The sequence below is a fragment of the Schistocerca gregaria genome, chromosome 1 (genome assembly GCF_023897955.1).
Source record: "Schistocerca gregaria isolate iqSchGreg1 chromosome 1, iqSchGreg1.2, whole genome shotgun sequence".
Lineage (NCBI taxonomy): Eukaryota > Metazoa > Arthropoda > Insecta > Orthoptera > Acrididae > Schistocerca > Schistocerca gregaria.
In genome coordinates, this window is record NC_064920.1 from 203,506,758 (window position 1) to 203,523,108 (window position 16,351).

Consider the following 16,351-nt stretch of genomic DNA (forward strand, 5'->3'; position numbering starts at 1 on the left):
AGTGTTCTTTCTTGGACCTGCTTTAGGCAATGGTCTGACCTCCTCTGGAGATAAGCAGACTGTGTTCTTAGTAGTATGAAAAGATATTTTTTAGCACTCTGGCTAGATTTCCCAGAAGTTTCAACGAAAGATTTAGATGCAGAATCTACTGTTTGGTTCCCAAAACACATTAACTCAACTTTATTACTCTTCACAGAAGTGGATGCTACTTCAATGTCCTCTGTAGAAGTGGGTGCAATTGGCTGATTCTCCATAGAATAGGCTGCTGTCAGATGACCCTCTGTTGGAACTGATGCATTTTCATGAACCTCCTTAGAAGTGGATGGCACTGCTACCTCTTCTATAGTTCTATAGGAGTGGCCCCATTCATGTACAATCTGTCTGAAACATATGACCCTAAAAAATCATCTTCTGTAAAAATGTTGGTGTTAAATGGCCAAATACCAGTGCAGGCAAAACCTTGTTGGATATTAACAGGTTTACATGCACAAGGAAACACTATTCCAACCAAGATAGGAGTTTTCTATATAGATATTGTCTCCTCAGGATGAGTGCGCAGCTTCATTACAGAAGGTTTTAAAAGGACCCAATATGGCCCTGTCTAAGGGCTGCAGTCTAGGGCTAGTATGAGGTGGCAGAGTCAATAGTGCTATTCCATTAACCTTGGCTATCATTAGACCTTTTGGAGTGATGTGTGAGTCATGATTATCAAGTGTAATTAATGTAGAGTGATCAATGGATGTTTTAGAGAATCTGATGAAATGAAACAAGGGTGTCTCAAAATTCTTGCCAGTCATCCATCCACTGTCATGGCAGCAGAATCCTCAAGGAGCACCAACTTTCATTAACTCACTCACTCATTTTCTCTAGGGACACAAATAAGTGTGGCAAGGCTGTACAAGTAGCACTAACAGCACAACAAATTGTCACTAATGTTCCTCTTTCTAATGACGTGACCTTTGAAACTTGTTTCTCTAACTTACTGGCAATTACCTTCCCTGGTTGTTGGACTGCGTTGACTCCAGTCTCAACTACACTATAAATTTTTTCAGAACAAAAGGCATGTTTGTCAAAAACTTTATTTACATTTTCAAAAAACTCCTTCACTGTTGTGTTAAAAGCTATTGCTCTACCAACCTAGTAGGTTGTGGAGTTCGTAGGGATAATTTCTTGTTACGTAGCATGAAACCATGGAGCCAATCATAACTTTCTGCTTCATTATCTTTCCAGTTCTTTGGATAGCTTGAATTGGAGTTAAACCATAGTTTAACTTGCTGCCTTGAATAAAGTAATTCATTAGATCAGCTTTCTGGTCCATTGTAAATATTTGATTAGACATATGGTTTACTTGAAAGTTCATTTCCTGGCCAGATCTTCCTTTCTCAACAACCTTCCTAATGTCTTTCTGTCCAAATTGAAATCTTTCGCAGCCTTTCTGACATTTTCACCTCTTTCGATAACTTGCATAACTGCTCCTTTCATTCTTTCAGGGGAAACCTTCTGCCTGGCATTTTTGCCAGGTTTCCAAATACAGAGCATCTTGAAGAAAAGAAACAGAATATTGCTAAAACTACAGTAAATTGAATATAACTGTTGGTTCAAACCTCTCTGGCATAACCTCTTCACAAAAGTGCAGTACAACCAATAAAATATTTCAAAATATTTACGAAATTTTTACATGAAATGAAAGAGAAATAAACAATGAATAAAATGAATTTAACCCCATTCTCATTAATATTTATTTGACTTACTTGCAAGCTTACACGTGAAATGAGAAATATTCAGTTTGTTCACAGTAAACAAAGAAACATTAGCTGTTGCTTCACTGTCTCACAAATTGGCTTCTCTTTGCGAATGTTTCTTTCTTACTACTGGATGGCATCACATTTCTGTGTTCCAAAAATGATAAAACTGGGGTGGCTCAAACCTACCATATGGTCGAACCTCCCCCGTTTCCCCCTTTTAAACCTCCCATTCCAAAGATTGCTTGTTGAAATATGTTTAATGTAAATTCGATAAACAGTTATGCATGTATTGGTTTGACTGACGTATGTTACCCCAGTTATATTTATTCCTGTGACTTGTAGTAGCTGAGGGAAAGCATTTAACAAATTATTTTGCAATAAGAAATAGTGATCTATTACTGATATATCACCAACTGAGTCTGAAATAGCTTCCACAGTTATGCTATTTACAACACAAGTCAATTTTGGTTTCATATATTCTTTTGTTTGTGTGTTTCCTTCATTTAATAGTCATGGGTGACCGGAATTCGAGAGTAGGAAAAGGGAGAGAAGCAAACATAGTGGGTGAATATGGATTGGGTAAGAGAAATGAAAGAGGAAGCCGTCTGGTAGAATTTTGCACAGAGCGTAACTTAATCATAGCTAACACTTGGTTCAAGAATCATAAAAGAAGGTTGTATACATGGAAGAATCCTGGAGATACTAGAAGCTATCATATAGATTATATAATGGTAAGACAGAGATTTAGGAACCAGGTTTTAAATTGTAAGACATTTCCAGGGCAAGATGTGGACTCTGACCACAATCTATTGGTTATGAACTGTAGATTAAAACTGAAGAAACTGCAAAAATGTGGGAATTTAAGGAGATGGGACCTCGATAAACTGACTAAACCAGAGGTTGTACAGAGTATCAGGGAGAGCATAAGGAAACAATTGACAGGAATGGGGGAAAGAAATACAGTAGAAGAAGAAAGGGTAGCTTTGAGGGATGAAGTAGTGAAGGCAGCAGAGGATCAGGTAGGTAAAAAGACAAGGACTAGTAGAAATCCTTTGGTAACAGAAGAAATATTGAATTTAATTGAAGAAAGAAGAAAATATAAAAATGCAGTAAATGAAGCAGGCAAAAAGGAATACAAACGTCTCAAAAATGAGATCGACAGGAAGTGCAAAATGGCTAAGCAGGGATGGCTGGAGGACAAATGTAAGGATGTAGAGGCTTATCTCACTAGGGGTAAGATAGATACTGCCTACAGGAAAATTAAAGAGACCCTTTGTAGAAAGGAGAACCTCTTGCATGAATATCAAGAGCTCAGATGGAAACCCAGTTCTAAGCAAAGAAGGGAAAGCAGAAAGGTGGAAGGAGTATATAGAAGGTCTATACAAGGGCGATGAACTTGAAGACAATATTACGGAAATGGAAGAGGATGTAAATGAAGGTAAAATGGGAGATATGATACTGAATGAAGAGTTTGACAGGTACTGAAAGACCTGAGTCGAAACAAGGGCCCAGGAGTAGACAACATGCCATTGGAACTACTGACGGCCTTGGGAGAGGCAGTCCTGACAAAACTCTGCCATCTGGTGAGCAAGATGTATGAGACAAGCAAAATACCCTCAGACTTCAAGGAGAATATAATAATTCCAATCCCAAAGAAAGCAGGTGTTGACAGATGTGAAAATTACCAAACTATCAGTTTAATAATTCATGGCTGCAAAATACTAACGCGAATCCTTTACAGACGAATGGAAAAACTGGTAGAAGCCGAACTTGGCGAAGATCAGTTTGGATTCTGCAGAAATGTAAGGACATGTGAGGCAATATTGACCCTAAGACTTATCTTAGAAAATACATTAAGGAAAGGCAAACCTACATTTCTAGCATTTGTAGACTTAGAGAAAGCTTTTGACAATGTTGACTGGAATACTCTCTTTCAAATTCTAAAGGTGGCAGGGATAAAATACAGGGAGCGAAAGGCTATTTACAATTTGTACAGAAACCAGATGGCAGTTATAAGAGTCGAGGGGCATGAAAGGAAAGCAGCGGTTGGGAAGGGAGTGAGACAGGGTTGTAGCCTCTCCCCGATGTTATTTAATCTGTATATTGAGCACGCAGTAAAGGAAACAAAAGGAAAATTTGGTGTAGGTATTAAAGTCCATGGAAAAGAAATAAAAACGTTGAGGTTCGCCGATGACATTGTAATTCTGTCAGAGACAGCAAAGGACTTGGAAGAGCAGTTGGACGGAATGGAAGTGTCTAGAAAGGAGGATATAAGATGAACATCAACAACAGCAAAACGAGGATAATGGAATGTAGTGGAATTAAGTTGGGTGATGCTGAGGGAATTAGATTAGGAAATGAGACACTTATAGTAGTAAAGGAGTTTTGCTATTTGGGGATAAAATAACTGATGATGGTCGAAGTAGAGAGGATATAAAATGTAGACTGGCAATGGCAAGCAAAGCGTTTCTGAAGAAGAGAATTTTGTTACCATCGAGTATAGATTTCAATGTCAGGAAGTCATTTCTGAAAGTATTTGTATGGAGTGTAGCCATGTATGGAAGTGCAACATGGACAATAAATAGTTAGGACAGGAAGAGAATAGAAGCTTTTGAAATGTGGTGCTACAGAAGAATGCTGAAGATTAGATGGTTAGATCACATGACTAATGAGGAGGTATTGAATAGAATTGGGAAGAAGAGGAGTTTTTGGCACAACTTGACAAGAAGAAGGGATCGGTTGGTAGGACATGTTCTGAGGCATCAAGGAATTACAAATTTGGCATTGGAGAGCAGCGTGGAGGGTAAAAATCGTAGAGGGAGACCAAGAGATGAATACACTAAGCAGATTCAGAAGGATATAGGTTGCAGTAAGTACAGGGAGATGAAGAGGCTTGCACAGGATAGAGTAGCATGGAGAGCTGCATCAAACCAGTCTCAGGACTAAAGACAACAACAACAACAACATTTCCTTCATGTAGTAGGATATTTGTTAAATGCTGCTCATAATCATATCTAATTAAACTAGAACAGATTTGTTGTGGCTTCTTTTCTACTGCTTCAGAGAACTCAGCCACTCCCTGGATGTGTATGAATTTTCCTTCTCTGTCATAATTATATTGTTAAATATGTTATTGCAATAATTTCTGTTCTTGTTCCCATTTCTGTATCTATTTCCTGAATGGTTATGATTTTGTCCATCGTGTACATTGTTTCCTCTATTCATAGCATTCTCTCTAGTGGGCCAATATCTTCTGTTAACATTACTCTGTTGATTATTATTGTTAGTATTGATGCGTGTACCATTTTTCTGATTGACTTTCCACTGTGTCCACTTGTTCTAGATATTTCACTCCTTCCCTAAAAATTTGGCTCTTACACAGCAGGGTAACCACCTAGTGACAACGCCTAATAAATCTTCCTCTGTTATGAGATCATCTAGATATTTTGCTCTGTTAAGATGACATTTCTCAAAGTTTCTCTGCCCTTTCCATGAGCTCTGTTCTACAGTTTCAGTCCTAAAAGTTCTAATCTCAATTTCTTTTGGGCTTCTTCATTCCAATATTTAAGACTTAAATGCTGTTTCAAAATCATTGCAAGCTGTGAATTCTTCTAGCATTAACACATCCCACTGTTCAGCATCACCCATCAAATGACATCACACATTGTATCTTACTTAAATCTGACCAGGAATTGTATCACATGCCCTAAAATGACTTTAGAAATAAAACAGGGTGAATATTACACAAACGTGAAAACTTGCAAGAATTTGTGATTTATTCCTTTGCTTAGTGTTATGGTGAAGTCATCAAAGTTATTAGTTATTGTCCTGTTCTTCAATAACAAGCCTTCTACCTCTTTTCTTAGCTCTTTCTTTATTTCCTCCAAGCTCAGAGAGTTATTATTTATATCTGCCTTTGTGTTTGAACTTAAAATACAGCTGCTGTGATTCCCAACATTGCAGACATAGTCTTTGTAGACATGGATTTGTTGTTTATCAACTCTGTACTACATACATTCTTACTAAATTCAAGTTTTTATACCTTTGTTCCAATTCATTGATTATTACAGACAAAACATTAATATTTTTCTTAGTGTAAGTATGTAACATTATTTTAGTATTTGTCAATTCTTTTTCTAATATGTCAATTGTCAAAAAATGGTTCATATGGCTCTGAGCACTATGAGGCTTAACTGGTGAGGTCATCAGTCCCCTAGAACTTACAACTACCTAAACCTAACTAACATAAGGACATCACACACATCCATGCCCGAGGCAGGATTTGAACCTGCGACCATAGCGGTCGCGCGGTTCCAGACTGTAGCGCCTAGAACCGCTCGGCCACACCAGCTTGCTATCTCAATTGTCCATATTAATTTGTCATTTTCTACTTTCATGGTATGTATGTACTCTAAAGTACTGACTTGCTTAGTTTCCACTATTTCTACATGCCTATCTATTTCAGAAACATGGTCAAACTTCATGTTCAATCTTGTTTCCAATGAATCAATACTACTTTTAACTTGGGTAGTGAATGCATCAAATTGTGTTTCCAAGTTCATGAGTCTATTGTCAATTTACATCTGTCTGTTTTCTACTTGCGTGAACTTGTCATCCACATGCATAATTGTAGTATTTAAGAGATCCAACTGTTCGCATTAAGTCTTCCACAGCCTTGCTTTGATCTATGTGCACCACAGTATTTTTTTTCCAATCTAAAACAAATTTATTACTATCTCATGTATTAACGTAGGTTTCCTGAACTATATACAACATAAGATTTCTTAATCATAAGATGGGGGCACGTATATTCACTGTAATGGTCAGGTTTCTTCATTTACTACATGTAATAGTACAATACTTGTAATAATAGAACATTTAAATGTCACAGTGACCTGGGTGTAAACAACTGTATTCTCAGAAGTTGTCACAACCAAATTACTGTAGCAGTATTTCAGTTTAATCTTTATATTCATGTGATCGCACCACTGCTCTTTGGAAAGAAGAAAGAATATCAGAAACTACCGAGTTACAGCATTTTACAACTCATGGATAGCTACAGAGACGTTTGCTGTTTGGTGTCAACTGTGACTGTTGATATAAGTGTGCTGTATCACAGCAATTTGTCGAACTGTGACCTGATGGCAACTGCCAAACTTCTATGCTCTGAGCAGCATGTACGGCCATTCGTCATGGGTGCTCTGATTATCCGCTTGTTGTTAGATGTAGTTGTAATTCCGTGGTTGTTTAGTTGCTCAGCAACTGAATCCCAATTGTGATGTTATAAATATATTCATTCTTAAACTGAAATTCCAATACATGGAAAACTGTTATTGGTTCAAATTTATTGAATTCCACTTTTTTGTGCTTTTGGCTGTACTGAGTCTTGATGTTTCAGTGTTGTACAGTTGTTTGTATTGGCCCCTGTATAATAACTTTAGTACTGGTTAGAGCTTCCTGTTACCAACACCTGTTACTTGGTTAAAATTGTTACTTCTTGAAAGAAGAATGTACATTTTGATTGTTTCCATATTGCCTGGTTAATAGTGGCTTCTTGTACTAGCACTTTAACTTTTGTGCCCAGTCTTTCTTTTGATTATATGTTCTTCTTATCTGCAGAATAACTTAAAATTTACTAGAAACCAGGACTTGGCAACTCCGATCTTTTAAGGCTTTTATTGCACCTTTAAATACAATACATATTAAATGATAAGTATATTGTTACAGAATACCTTCTGGACAATGAAAAACAAGCATGTTTTCAGTACATACATATGTACATTTCTTGATATAAACTTCTGATTATTGGTATTTCTCGACAGTCTGGCTGGCGCAGAATACTCATTGCTGCCTTTGACTACTTTCATCACTCTTGGGACAGTGTTGAGACCGAGAGGAATATCTCATGCAAATAATAAAATACACAAAACAGAACGTGTCTCCTAATAAATATTTTTCCATAATAATTAAAACTTCATCTTCTGAATCCCCCTCCAAAGAACGATTTATTGTGCCGTTGGTGGGGAGGCTTGCGTGCTTCAATGATACAGATAGCCGTACCATAGGTGCAACCACAACGGAGGGGTATCTGTTGACAGGCCAGACAAACACGTGGATAGATACTGCCTACAGGAAAATTAAAGAGACCCTTTGTAGAAAGGAGAACCTCTTGCATGAATATCAAGAGCTCAGATGGAAACCCAGTTCTAAGCAAAGAAGGGAAAGCAGAAAGGTGGAAGGAGTATATAGAAGGTCTATACAAGGGCGATGAACTTGAAGATAATATTACGGAAATGGAAGAGGATGTAAATGAAGGTAAAATGGGAGATATGATACTGAATGAAGAGTTTGACAGGTACTGAAAGACCTGAGTCGAAACAAGGGTCCAGGAGTAGACAACATGCCATTGGAACTACTGACGGCCTTGGGAGAGGCAGTCCTGACAAAACTCTGCCATCTGGTGAGCAAGATGTATGAGACAAGCAAAATACCCTCAGACTTCAAGGAGAATATAATAATTCCAATCCCAAAGAAAGCAGGTGTTGACAGATGTGAAAATTACCAAACTATCAGTTTAATAATTCATGGCTGCAAAATACTAACGCGAATCCTTTACAGACGAATGGAAAAACTGGTAGAAGCCGAACTTGGCGAAGATCAGTTTGGATTCTGCAGAAATGTAAGGACATGTGAGGCAATATTGACCCTAAGACTTATCTTAGAAAATACATTAAGGAAAGGCAAACCTACATTTCTAGCATTTGTAGACTTAGAGAAAGCTTTTGACAATGTTGACTGGAATACTCTCTTTCAAATTCTAAAGGTGGCAGGGATAAAATACAGGGAGCGAAAGGCTATTTACAATTTGTACAGAAACCAGATGGCAGTTATAAGAGTCGAGGGGCATGAAAGGAAAGCAGCGGTTGGGAAGGGAGTGAGACAGGGTTGTAGCCTCTCCCCGATGTTATTTAATCTGTATATTGAGCACGCAGTAAAGGAAACAAAAGGAAAATTTGGTGTAGGTATTAAAGTCCATGGAAAAGAAATAAAAACGTTGAGGTTCGCCGATGACATTGTAATTCTGTCAGAGACAGCAAAGGACTTGGAAGAGCAGTTGGACGGAATGGAAGTGTCTAGAAAGGAGGATATAAGATGAACATCAACAACAGCAAAACGAGGATAATGGAATGTAGTGGAATTAAGTTGGGTGATGCTGAGGGAATTAGATTAGGAAATGAGACACTTATAGTAGTAAAGGAGTTTTGCTATTTGGGGATAAAATAACTGATGATGGTCGAAGTAGAGAGGATATAAAATGTAGACTGGCAATGGCAAGGAAAGCGTTTCTGAAGAAGGAAAATTTGTTAACATCGAGTATAGATTTCAATGTCAGGAAGTCGTTTCTGAAAGTATTTGCATGGTGTGTAGCCATGTATGGATGTGAAACGTGGTCAATAAATAGTTTAGACAAGAAGAGAATAGAAGCTTTTGAAATGTGGTGCTACAGAAGATTGCTGAAGATTAGATGGGTAGATCATATAAGTAATGATGAGGTATTGAATAGAATTGGAGAGAAGAGGAGCTTGTGGCACAACTTGGCTTTGTAGGACATGTTCTGAGACATCTAGGAATCACCAATTTAGTATTGGAGGGCAGCGTGGAGGGTAAAAAAATCGAAGAGGGAGACCAAGAGATGAATACACTAAGCAGATTCAGAAGGATGTAGGCTGCAGTACGTACTGTAGTAGCATGGAGAGCTGCATCAAACCAGTCTCAGGAATGAAGACCATAACAACATTCTGAACAACTATTCTGGATAACACCAAATGCACCTATATAATTCTATGGAATGGAGCAGACACTGTCACTGTTTTTACGCACAGCCTAACTGTTTAACACTTATTCCACAGTTAAGGTGAAGCATTGTTGTTGTTCTAACCAACACAGGTTCCTTGTCTGAAATTTGACCGTGGACTGACTATCTCGTGACCAAAAAACCAGCACTTATATATCGTCACAATGATAGGTACTAAAATTTCACATTGTCTGATGGTTAATTTACAGAAATAACAATTGAAACTGAACTCATTAAATTAACTGAATACATCAAAAAATTCGTTTCTTTTAACAGTTTCTTCTGCTACAAAGTTTAGTCCAAATTATTTGTTTAAATCATGAAATTAACATAGACAGTTATGTAAACATACTTTTGACAAAGCTGTTAATTACTTTTGAATTAATTAAGGGCTTGATTTGCTAACATGTTTCTGACTAGAGCCAAATAGATACTTTAAGAATATTAGCATTTCATCTTCGAAATGTTTACAATTATTGCAGAATTTATATTTGTTTATATGTCAACAATATGATTTAAGTAACGAAACAGTTACTGATTTCACCCTATAACAAAAGATACCAACTAGGAATAGTCAAAATAAATTAGAAAATCACTTACAAACATAAAACTAAACACAAAATTGGATCTGGTGTTACACTCTTTAAAACTGAGGTCCAGCCATTCTCTTTTGTGAAAATGCACATTATATTCATGTTTGTTAATGATAATCAGTTAAAAATTATAAAACAAATTGAAGGAGGCAGATGGCAAAACAAGAGGGGAAGTAAAAAATATCTCAGCTTGCTTCGTCACAAGGCGAATAAATGCCTTACATTGAAATATTCATGTGCTGTGTATTATTGGTACATTTCTGTATCCTACGTGAGGGAAAATATCTAAACTGATGACCCCAACTACCTGTAATGCCACAATAACTGCAAAATTTTATCTCAAGTTGCCATATCGAGTGTTAACAATTCAGCCATTTGTCATGAAGCATGTTTTGTCTGCTATTCCACACATCTCTATTGTTCTGTTTTCATAAGGACCTGTGGCCGATCAGTGTTCTCATTATATTCAACAGCAGACAGTATGCAAATTGTGGCTTCGTAGATACAGTGAGTGCGACATAACAATGGCTGCCAATGGAACGATTATTATTGAAACTCCCCTCTGAACCTACTCTGGGAAGTTTCATTGATACTGCAGACTTGGTGTTTGTGCAAATGAATGTTGTGCCAACTTCACCTTTTGCGACTACTGCAACAACTGTTTCACACACACACACAATCACAATACTTCCACAACCATTGTGCAAAGTCGAAATCATGTTTGGTTACACAATTGTGCCAAAGATGCTGTCAGTGGCACCAGTTGTACCTTACTGTTCGGCTTCCACAGCACATCTGTCATCATATTATACAGCACAGTACCCGATCTGTGCTTCAACATAAACTTCCACCTTTCCTTACCAATCAAGTGACATTGTGGTTTGCAACAGCTGAGTCTCTCTTTTCTTTACTGGACATGGCAGTTGACAATTCAAGGTTTGTTATGCTCTAATGTCATCTTGCTGAACATACTGAACTGATTGCTGCCATCTTACACATCGCTTTGACCCATAAGTATGACACCTTGACGGCAGCCTTGATACAACAGGTTGCTCACACCATGGAGCAGTAGGTGCAGCAAGTGATCTATAATTAACAGCTTGGTGAGCAGCCTCCTTCTCAACTGTGGTGCCTTTTACATTCCTAGTGAATCCCGTTTTCATGCCAAACCCTATGTTCTGGACACTGCAGTCATCATCAAACTCTCATCTCAACTAGTAATGATCACACATGAGGCAGAACCATTGGAACAAAAACTCACCCTAGTCAACATACTCTAAACAGTTATACATCACATGCAGCACATCAATGTGAGTGAGCCTGCCCCCTCAGTCCTGTCATCCGGCTCACACCCCAAACAAACTCAGTGCCTCCTGACTCATATGAAGCTGACATCCTGGATCCCCTCCCAAGTGTCGGATCACAGAACACATATGGCACCACACTGCTAGCAGAAAATGCTGCAACAGCTGATCCTGCTGCCATGTGGCCACGCCACTGATGATACTACTTGCAGTTTGGCACCCTGCTCACAAGTGCTAGCAGCCCTGCTCTTACTCAAATGACAAATGTGGTCCACAGGTCAGCAATGCCAGGTGATGCCTAACATCAAGTCACCTCTCGTCCACAACCTCAACATTGGCTGAAGGATGTCTTTATATTCATGATTAACCCACAACTTCCTTGTTGACATGGGTTTACATCTATGCACAGTACTTTGACAGATGTTGGGTCCACATCCTGAAGCTCTTGGGCTGTTGCTGACAACACTTGGCATCCGTGTGCACTGCGACTGCAGCTCATGTACGTCTCCCAACTCACAGACCAGCTGCACTGCCCTTGTACTTCCTACATCACTGCCGTTGCTGACCTGTGCTGGTGATTGACTTTCTCTGCGGATTTTGTCACTACCTAATCTTGACCATGCTGCCTTAGTCCATCATGTGATGCATCAATTGGTCCTGGGGCTCCATCATGGGCCACGAACCAGAGCTCACACGCACGTGTGACCTACATCACTGCCAACACCGACTGTTGTTCAAATCTTCACCAGTGCATTGCAACACTGGAATGTATCAGCACACAGGAAAGTGTCCTCAGCCCCGTGACAGTTTGCAGCTCCTATTCTCCGTCTATGATGACCTGCATCGACAGTTACAGGAAAAATCTTACACATGTACCCGAGATACTCTGGTGTCTGTCACACACTGTGGCTACCTCAGGCTATGTGAGGTCAGTTCAGTGCTTTCTGCGTTGTCCCTCCTGGTTCATTAAAGGCATTCCAATCTCCGACACAACACATTGCAGGTTAGGCTCTACCTGTGTCCTATCAGAAATGGTATGACACATTGCATCATTACAACCTTGGGTCCACACATACCTCATAAACCATGGTGCCTCACATCTGCACTCCTTCTCACAGCTAAGGCAGCAATGGATGAACTGAATGGATGCACTGGAGTATTGTTCAACTTTCAGGCAGTGCTTGAGCCTCACCCATAATGTTGGTTGCTAACAAAGATGGTTCGGTCTGCCTCTACAGTGACTGCAGGGCTCTTAATTCCTGCACAGCTACCCATGGTGAATATCCAAGATTTTCCATGTTTGCTTCACTCTTGATTACAGCAGACAGGCTGCGGAACAAGAGAGGGACCCTACAATTTCAGCCTTACTTGATGACACTTCCTTCAGTCTCAAAATTGAATGCTCATCAATTCTTGGTTCAGATGTCAGTATCCTCTGTGGTGTGCCCCATCACCAGCTTTGACTTCTCCTCCCCATACCAGTGTAATGCCAGTCTTTGATCATCTCCACAACCTTGCTCATGTTGTTTCAATTGATGTTACAGCTTGTCATTGAATGCTTTGTTTGGCCAGGTGTTAGTTGCGATAGCCATCAACGGATGCAGGAATGCCTTGAGTGCCAATGTAGTACGGTGGAACACTACACACAAACATCCCTTGACATTCGAGATACTACTCAGACACTTCCATCACATACATCTGGATGTTGCTGGACCCTGCCAGAGTCAGAGGAGTATAAATGCCTACTCTCAACAACTGATCACATTTTGCTTTAGGTGGAAGCTGTGCTGTTCACAGATATCACAGCAGAATCCCAAACCAAGCCTTCATGTCAGCTTGGACCATCACCACTGATCAGAGTCTTCTGTTCGAATATTTGATCGTCAGTACCTTCTGCAACTTCAGCGTCATCTTCCACCATTGTAGTATGGCATTCCATCCCCTGAACAACCACATCATGGAACGATGGCACCATATGATGGAGATAGCACTCATGTGCCATGGGGATGCATGGATTGAGGCTCTTCTTTGGGTGCTTCTTGGTGTCTGAATGGTGTTCAAAGGTAACTTATATCACTCATTAGCAGAAATACTCTAAGGTGAGACCCATACACTGCCAGTGGAATGTGTTCTACAGACTCTGGATTTGGCCCTGAAGTCATTCATCCATAAACAGTTCACAGATTGTACATATGTCGTGCTTCGCAATGATGCCATACAGCCGGTCTTACAACCACCCTACACTGGGTCATTCTGATTGTTGAAGCATGGTCATCACACCTTTAACCTTGACATAAATGGCACTTCTATGACGAGTTCCATGAACAGACTGAAACCTGCATGGGCCTCTTCACCTTAGATGATCCAACTGCTCTTTGGGGTGACAATGCTTGTGATGACTCACCCACATACAGCTCATGAACGCTGAACCAACGACTATTACAATTGACATCCATGGCTTTAGATCAAATGAAGTCATGGTTAAATTGGCCAACACTGAACTTTAGGTGGAAGCTACTCATGTGGCTCTGGATGCTCCACCTACACCAATCACTACCCAGCTCTCCTGCACTTACCCCCTAATGCCATCTGTGCTGTTTGCTGCTGTGTTCTCCCAGCTTTCTCAGGCAGACGTGCTTACTATCACCCTGTCAGCTGCCTCTCTGTGGCTCTCATCATCTACAGCTATGCCACTGTTACCAACACCACCCATATGCAATCAACCACCATCAATGGAAAACTGCAGAACTGCCTTCAGCATCCACTACCTAATGCTATGATTGGCTCTTGCTGCACCGTTGGTACTCAATATGCAGACAACAGCCACTGACGACTGCTGGCAAAGATCTCTGCTCATCGACGTCGACCTCACAACACATCCTCTATTGCTCCAGGGGCAGGGGTTGGTGGTGGGGGTATGGGGAGGGCAACTCTGTGGGGACATTGCTATCTGTTACAGATAGGTCTGCTGGCCAGCATTCCCTTGTTGAGGGGTGGAAAATCTGTGACAGATATTTACTATCAAAAAGAGTCTTGATCACAAATTATTTATCCCAGTGACCAGTTTCAACCACAACTGTGGTCATCTTCAGACCCATGAGTAAGAACCACCTCCTGGTGGTAAATCTCTACTTGATTTACCTCCAGAAGGAGGTTCTTACTCATTGGTATGAAAATAATCACAGTTGTGGTTGAAACTGGTCACCAGAATAAATAATTTGTAATCAAGACTGTTTTTGATAGTAAATATTTGTAATAACTCTGATCACTGCATACTCCCACAATGTAATCAAAAGTAATCGATCTGTGACAGAGACTGGCTGTTCATTCTGAGACATGAACTATTATATGCTTTGTATTGCATTGGAGGTGAATTAATGCTTTATATTGAAATATTTGTGCCTGGTGTATTATTGGTACATTCCCATATCCTACACATGGGAAACTATATACACAACTAACTTAATGTGCAACACATTTTTCAGATAGTATCCACATGTATCACTGACTGAACCCGCCAGATTATATCATTGTATGACACACAGTTTAGGAAATATGACAGCATAAACATTGAGATGTGTGGAAAACTAGCTTCTGCTCAAAACACAGCACAAATTACCCAGACCATACTCATCCAGTATTTGATATGTGGGCACTTTGTGACTTCCATCAAACTTAAAACATAATTTCAAACATTTTCAAAATTTTTTCTCATTTCCATGCTTAATGTAAAATATCAACCATTTATAAAGTAAGCAAAGATTTGAAGCTGTTTTATACATGGAAGTTCGATTTTTTAAAGCTACAGTTGTTTATTGATTATGTAAGGAAGATTACCACAGAGAATGCAGTGTCCAGTTAATCATTATTCCTATGGTATATAGTCTAAAGTAGTCATATCTTTGATGGCAGAAATTCAGTATCAATTAAACTTTTCTCTCCATTAGTGAAAAGCTTTCTTTTATGAAGTTTCACATTTTAACAAACATTTGTTCATTTCTCTGTGGATAATTTTTCTTTCTAAAGCCTATAGCTGATTACACTACATGACAGAGAATTTCGTCTTTCCCTCTCCTACCTGAAGAAGTAACCATCGGTTGCGAAAGCTAGTAATTCTGTGTGTGTGTTTGTGTGTTTTGTTCATTGTGCCTGTCTGCCGGCACTTTCCCGCTTGGTAAGTCTTAGAATCATTGTTTTTAATATATTTTTCCCATGTGGAAGTTTCTTTCATATATATATATAAGCACCCACGTGATTTACCAACTGACCTGCCTGCACTGTGACGCTTTCTATGTGGGAATGACCAGCAACAAACTGTCCATTCGCATGAATGGACACAGACAGACAGTGTTTGTTTGTTGTGACTAAACATGCCTTGGTGCACGGCCAGCACATCTTGGCACAGTGTTACACTGTCCGTGTTATCTGGACACTTCCCACCAACACCAACCTATCCGAACTCCGGAGATGGGAACTCGCCCTTCAGTATATCCTCTCTTCTCGATATCCGCCAGGCCTCAACCTCCGCTAATTTCAAGTTGCCGCCGCTCATACCTCACCTGTCTTTCAACAACCTCTTTGCCTCTGTACTTCCACCTCGACTGACATCTCTGCCCTTACTCTTTGCCTTTAAATATGTCTGCTTGTGTCTGTGTATGTGCGGATGGATATGTGTGTGTGTGTGTGTGTGCGAGTGTACACCTGTCCTTGTTTTCCCCCTAAGGGAAGTCTTTCCGCTCCCGGGATTGGAATGACTCCTTGACTACTTACCCTCTCCATTAAAACCCACTTCCTTTCGTCTTTCCCTCTCCTTCCTGAAGAAGCAACCATCGGTTGCGAAAGCTAGTAATTCTG